The 7,163-nt window shown below is 35.8% G+C and overlaps 1 long non-coding RNA gene across 1 annotated transcript; it reads right to left on the minus strand.

Annotated features, from left to right (window-relative positions):
- Window positions 1-2,525: 2,525 nt before the first annotated feature.
- LOC9272000 (uncharacterized) lies at window positions 2,526-6,726 on the minus strand. Its single transcript, XR_001541996.3, has 4 exons — window positions 6,262-6,726; window positions 6,073-6,172; window positions 4,171-4,226; window positions 2,526-2,830 (listed from the first exon to the last, which is right to left on the minus strand). It is a non-coding gene; the product is annotated as an uncharacterized lncRNA (long non-coding RNA).
- Between the last annotated feature and the right edge of the window lie 437 nt (window positions 6,727-7,163).

Here is a 7,163-nt window from a genome sequence, read left to right on the forward strand (position 1 = left end):
TGGACAACGATTGGTTTTTTTAATAACATGAAAATAAATCGTGAAGATGCAATGTAGAAAGAAGAAGAATCAAGCACTGCGGGTTGAATATAATTTATCTCTTTTTATAGTATATAAGCAGGGCGAAGCTAGGACAAAAATTACCATGTGTCACATACACATATATTACACATGTAATATTCTAATAAATTACATGGGTTAATTAAGAACTTGCTTTGGAAAAAAAACATTTTGGACACTGTGTCCCATGCATGAGGGAGGAGGAGCGTGGTGTCACCCCTTATGTAAACTAAATAATTAGACAAAATATGTTGTATACAACTATCTTAAGATGATGGATGAGTGAAGAATACCACCGAGGAATGAGCGGTCCGAGAATAATGACAAATATTTTACATTTATATGTGATTGAGTGACAACATCGATGTGTTTTTTATTATGAATAATGACAAACACACCGGTTAGAAGGAGAATATGTGATTATTTGAATTTGAAATAAACAAATTAGACAAACCAAAAATTTTTAAGTAGTCATGGATGGTTTGATAAATTTTTATTAATTCTGGTGCTGTAAATAATATTCAATTTATTGAACAAAACTATATTATTGATATAACTAGACTACATGAAATTTTGCTACAAAACACTTCAAAATTTATAAGTAAACTACCCCATACTAATTAAATTTATATAATTATGGTCTTATTTTAAACAAATATTGTTTCAAGAAAATAATCAAACTTGCCAAAACTAAAGAAATTAGCTTCAAACAATGTTGATATTTTGCAATACCAAGCAAAGCGATGGTGTAGGTAATTTGTATGCACCAAAACCTTTTAAAGTTATTCAGAACTATGGAGAAAATATGAAATTGTTGAACTTATATAGAGGGGGATAATCCAACTTTTAATTTACCCTTAATTTGTTTGTCATATGCCTTCATAAGATCATTGATCATTTTGAGTTCCTTGATCTCACAATTTTCGCTTGTAGCCATATTTCCATGGTATGTATACAAGTGATATGCTTGATAATTAAGCTAGCGGTAGTTTAATATTTATTTGATGCAAGAGTTGTACTAACTTAATCCATCTTCTATTCAAGAGTTGATGAATGTTTTTTGAGATATGTTAAGAAAATAGAACACCCGAATCATTTTAAAAGGATATTGTTCGATCCTAAGTTTGTTACCTATGAGACAATTTCTAAATAAACTATAATCTTATCTTTCAACAAAATAAATGCCCACGCATCGTGCGGGCCACCTTCTTAGTTAATCCTAAAAGTTATTTCAACAAAATTATATATTTGTTGATAGTTGTAGATACAGGAGTATTACAGTAGAAACTATTCCATAGTTGTAGACGTTTTAGACAATGATACGGTCTCTAAAATTAAATATATCTTTGATTATATTTTTATTATAATACATAATAAATAAATAACCTTTTATTTATATTACATTATTCTTGTATGAAAAATCTATGTTTTAGTGTCTTTAAACTAAATATTTGTTTTTAAGTTACTAATAATCCAAATAATAAAAGTTTAACTTCATTCATGTCTAAAATATCAAGAATTATGGAACCGAAGTGGGTCAAGGTTAATGTTATTTTAGGAGACCAAGGAATTAAGGACTTAAGGTTGATAATCTCTGTGTTTTCAAATAATTGTCAGGGTTAATCAATATAATTTTACTCTGATCAGTAAGAAAATGATTAGATATCATGAATGAGAATTGCATGGGAACATTATATTTATGATGCAAAATATATTTCGATAATATTTGATCATGTATGTATATATGTAAATTTACAAATATGAGCGTTGGAAGTTTGAGAATAAATCATGACAACAACGACTATTTTATTTATAAAGAAGCCTAATTATTTAACGATAAAGACACAGTGGTACTCTCCGCTATCATTTTGAATCATAACACGGTCTCCAAAAATATTTACATTATACTATATAGAAACTTTGACCAATATTTTCTATTACAATATATTAAGAGAGGGACTATCTAAAAACTGCCATAAGTTTTTTAAGGAAAAAGTTTCAAATCTAACTATAATATAATTATAATATAATTCCACTATAACTATATTATAACTATAATATGTACTAAAACAATATATGCCATTTTATATCTAACTTATCTATAGATTATAATGTAGTTATAATATAACTACATTATAATTACATTTGAAAGTATTTTGCAAAAAAAAAAACTTGTGACAGCTTTTAGCGATCCCGATTAACAAATGTATATGATTTTGGTGAAGTACATTCTATTCATAGATGTCGTAGGCTTTACGGACCTTCCATTATATTTGAGGGATGAAGTGAATAATTCAAGTCATCAAACAAACATAATGAAACATCCGACGCCTCGAGAGAAGAATATTGGAGACATTGCTAGGTCTTTAGCCTGCCAGTCAACTTCAGCCTGAGATGTGCCCGTCAAACCACTCGAAGGCGACGACCAGATGTGTTACACATTCAGGAGACTTGACAAAAATAGCTAAAGATCTACAACATCTCAAATATTCTTAACTCATACTCATGTGAATCTAGTTCCCAGGATGTGCACTAGATTCACACTTTCATCTCAAGCATGATTATACATAGCAAACACAAATAAGATGAAAGCGATTATAAACTACATCTACTTTAGTTACATTGGCCGACCGGCCAAATAAATATATAGAACAGTGGAAGCTTGTCTACCCAATCCACAAGCATACCGACTAGGGGTTTACCCCCATTAAGTTCAAGTCCTAGAAGAAGCAGTCGATCACCCGCATCACTCAAAGGCTAAGTCTAAATCCTGCAAGCAAAAGGTTAATTCCACAGCAAGAGTCAGTACATTATTATTTAATAATGTACTGGCAAGCACCAACACAAGCCTAAGACCCTACTTGCAAGGCATATAATCAAGGAAGGTATAATATGGTTCTTTTTAGCATAAAGCAAGTTTTATTTGCATAAAACATTTCTAAATCAGGTTTACTTTCAAATAAATTTCAGCAAGCTAGTATTTGACATATTGGGCATCAAGGTAGGCATTAATCATGTATAAATATGCACCTCATTGCCTTCCATGGTAGCAAGGAGATCATTCTCAAATCTCATCACAATTTGAAGGTAAATTTCAGCATTTTGAAGAATAAACACAAGTCTATACTCAATACATATCCACACATCGCTCTTGACCGCGAGCATGGCTAATCGATTAGTTTTAACTCTGCAGAGTCTGTACACTTTACCCACATGATGCGAAATAATAATCATGCAACAGCATGGCACGCGATACATAAGTACCCGATTTATTACCCGCAACAAAGCTTTTCCAAAATTCATGATTTAGCCTTACACCAGCACGATACGTGTTACTCCATCCTAAGCCATACACGTTATATGACCTAGAACCGTTAAGTGGCGGGCCCACGCCTTAAACTTAACGCCGTGGTGGCGGACACAACAGGAACCCACCACGTGGCACAATACCGTTGTATTGGACACGCTTAGTCGCCTAAACTACCACTTCGGGGTAAATAGGAAGCTCCTCTGAATTATACGAACTCATACACACCGGCCTACCAGAATGTAAGGCTAAACCATAAATAATTTACTAAGCTTGGGCTATCCCATACTAGCACATGTGGTTGCACTGTATACGAAATGAACTAACATTGAGTGAAGTCCTTAGGTCGGTTTGGGCACACTCTCCCCCTATCGGTACACAACTAATCACCATATGTGCACCACTTGAGGCCCAAACCTAAAATCCATGTTTTCCATCATTTTATTTATCAAAATCACAAGTATTAAAGTTCCGTCCAGATTAATTAAAAATCAATTTTCATGTTTGTAATGAGCCCATAATGACAAGGAAGACCATTCTAAGCATGGCTAAGCTTTATAGTAACCTAGTGTCACCAAAACTCATATATAAAGTGGTATAGTCATATTGTTCCTAAGGTTAGGAATGAGGAATATGGATATATGTGGAGTTAAGGTGATAATGCAAATAATAGGAGTTTATCTAACAAGTTTAACAAAATTTTAATTTATTAGTGTACAATCGACATGCAAGATTTGCAAACATTTTCAATAACCTCCAAAACATAGGTTCAAAGTGATCAAAGAGAGGGAGGTGGGACTTGCCTTGAATCAGGAAAATGTCAGCACCTAAATCACTTCTTCACCGTTTAAGCAATCATCTATACAAAGTACACGTTATGCAATTAAACACCGAAATATGCGAAAAATCCAAAATACTCTAAAATGCATGATTTGAGCACAGTGAATAGGTACTGGTCTAAAATGAATTTAGGTGAAAGAATTTCTATTTTATCTCGTTTCATTTGAGAATTATGAATTTTAGAAGTTTCGTCGGTATAGTGTAGGATTTACTTAGGTACTATTATGAACCGCTGTCGTAAGGTGATTCTTATTAAGTTCATGTTTGTGGGGGGTGAATATATGTATTTTCTAAGACTAACACATTTGGTTTCATAATTTTTAGAGTTAATATGAATTCTTTATGTATTTTACAAGTTATAACGTGTTATAGGTGTATAGTGTTCTATAGGTTCATGGCTTTAGAGGTTTAGGTCCAAAACTTTCCTCATCTAGCTAGTGATGTATAAAATGAGTATTTTAGTTAACCAATCTAACCTTAGTTCATAGGCTTATGGTCTTTATTATCATGGTTCATATTTTATAAACTAGGGGAGCTCTAGTCCATGTTAGCAATTTATTATATCAACCTAGAAATTATTATATGAGCTAAGTGCCTTAAGTTTTGGTGGATGGGGATAGAAATATGCATTCACTGGTCTAACAAGTTTTATTTGGGTTTCATTATAGCTAGAGTGTATTTCTATATACATTTATATATATACATATTGCTCAATCGATACTTTGTGATTAGCACCTATCCTATAAATTTAAAGTTTAGAGCTATAACCTGTACAGAAGGTTCCATATTTTATTTTACTATGTTGAAGCCCACTGTTTGCTGGTTCTATAGATATTTGGTTCACTTCATTTAGACTAAAGATGAATTTTCTACAAATTTTACAATTTAAGGTTGCTCTATGATGGTTATTACTTACATAAGTATTTAGAGGCTTTTATCATACAGTAAGTATATAATTTTATTTTATAACTTGGAAGTGTATGTTTTGGTGATTCTACAGAACTTGGGTTTACTCAAAAAGGATCTAAGATGAATTTTATATGAACTTCTAAAATTCAGCTTATCTAAAACTAGTCATTTAAAGGTAACAGTTTTAGAGGCATTTGATGTATAGTATGTATACTATTTCATTTTGCTTTATAGGAGAACATAAGTTGGTGGATCTGTAGAAACTGAGATTGCTCCAAAATGAGTTGAAATGAATTTTGTATGCATTTTATAAGTTTGTGCATGCTTTATGTGTGATTTAACTTGGATAAATTTTAGAGGCTAAATTTGTACTGTGAGTGCAAGTTTTTATTCCATAACATCAAAGTTCTCAATTTGGTGATTTCACAGAAATTTGAATCATCTTAAAATGAGCTATATTTAATTTTATATGGATTTTACATGTTTTAGTTACTGTTCTTTTATAATTTCAGATTTTGTTTCCAAGGGGTCCACTGTCAGTGAGAGATCAATATACAAAAAGATCTCTGAGGTTTCTAAGAATCAACACGCAGACCTAGGCCCATATGTCAGTGAGTTGAAAAGTTGCACATTAAACCTTATAGTTGTTTAAATTCTCGAAACAAGGTCCCTGACTTCTTTTCTCACGCACAGAGGCAGAACAGCCATGGCTGAGCTCGATCTCGAGCTCACCGGCGACAAACGATGGCTCGTTTGGGGGTGCGACAAAAGACAAAATGAAGATCATGCTATTGCGATTCCATTCCTCTACTTTTCTTGGTCAGTGGACATCGGAGTAACGCCAGCGGCGAGTCTGAAAAGAGGATGTTTTCGGGTGGTGATGCATGTGCTTCTACAATCATGTATTGGTTAATTGGGTGCATGCATGTATGTTCTATAGGCTTCTGGGTGCTCACCGAGATGCTAGACAAGGCTGGGGATGTCTGTAGAGTCACAGCGACGGCGAAGCTCCATGGCGGCATGGCACAACTCCAGGGATGACGTCCGCTGCTCGATCTGTAAGGGGAGTCACCAATACGGTGCATGCAAGAGGTCAAAGGCTATCTAGAGAGGCCATGCATGCATGGAATTTGACTGACGCTCACCAGAGAGAATGGAATCGATGATGGAAGCGGTTGAACGGAGTTGGAAAAGACGATGTCGACCTCCAAGATCGCTGCGCCATTGGATGGGTTTCTTGAGGGTAAATGGAGAGGAGGTTGAGGTGAAGCTGGTGGCGTGGTGGCTCGCTCCGGCTTGATCTAGATTGATGGCAACGGCGACGATGTCGCTGCGGCGGTGCGCTGAGCGCGCTCCAGAGCTCCGGTGTGCACGGCAGCGTTCCCGTCGATTGGCTGCACCAGAGAGGATGAAATCAAAAGGAGAAATATTCGGCATGGTGAGGAGAGTATGGAACGCAAGAGAAGGGGAAACGACCGCGGCTCATCAACGATTGCGGCCATCGTCTTCTTCACGGCCGGCGATGGAGAACCAGTGGAGAAGAGCAGCGAGGATGCTCTCCCTCGGATGGATTGGCACTGGAATGGTGGGTGAAGAGTGGCGACGCGTCTGGGAGAGGCAGAGATGGAGCTCGGCGTTTTTAGGGCGTCGACACGTCGTGGCCACGCGTCGCGCGGCGTCCAGAGCCAGTCGGCGTTCGATCTCTCCCTCTCAGTGTTTCTCGGTCGGCTAGGGAAGTTGCACAGAGGAAGGGCAAGTCGGAGGGACTGACAAGGGGGCCCAGGTCGAAGTAAACTAAGTGGAAAAGATATGTGTAGGCAGAAACATGGGTGAGCTTGGTTTTTGGACGAATTTCCGGAATTATTTTCTCCTCTAATTTTGTAGCTTCAATACTCAATGTGTTGATCAGATTAACTAGTGTTGATTTTACTGGAGGTAGGTGTATGTACCTAGTTTCCATTTTCTTTAGTTGCACTCAAAAATTATGGATAGATTACTCACAGAAATTAGAGGAATATGGGTTCTTTGGAAACTAGTTCGAATTTTT

This window comes from Oryza sativa, chromosome 12 (genome assembly GCF_034140825.1).
Source record: "Oryza sativa Japonica Group chromosome 12, ASM3414082v1".
Taxonomy (NCBI): Eukaryota; Viridiplantae; Streptophyta; class Magnoliopsida; order Poales; family Poaceae; genus Oryza; species Oryza sativa.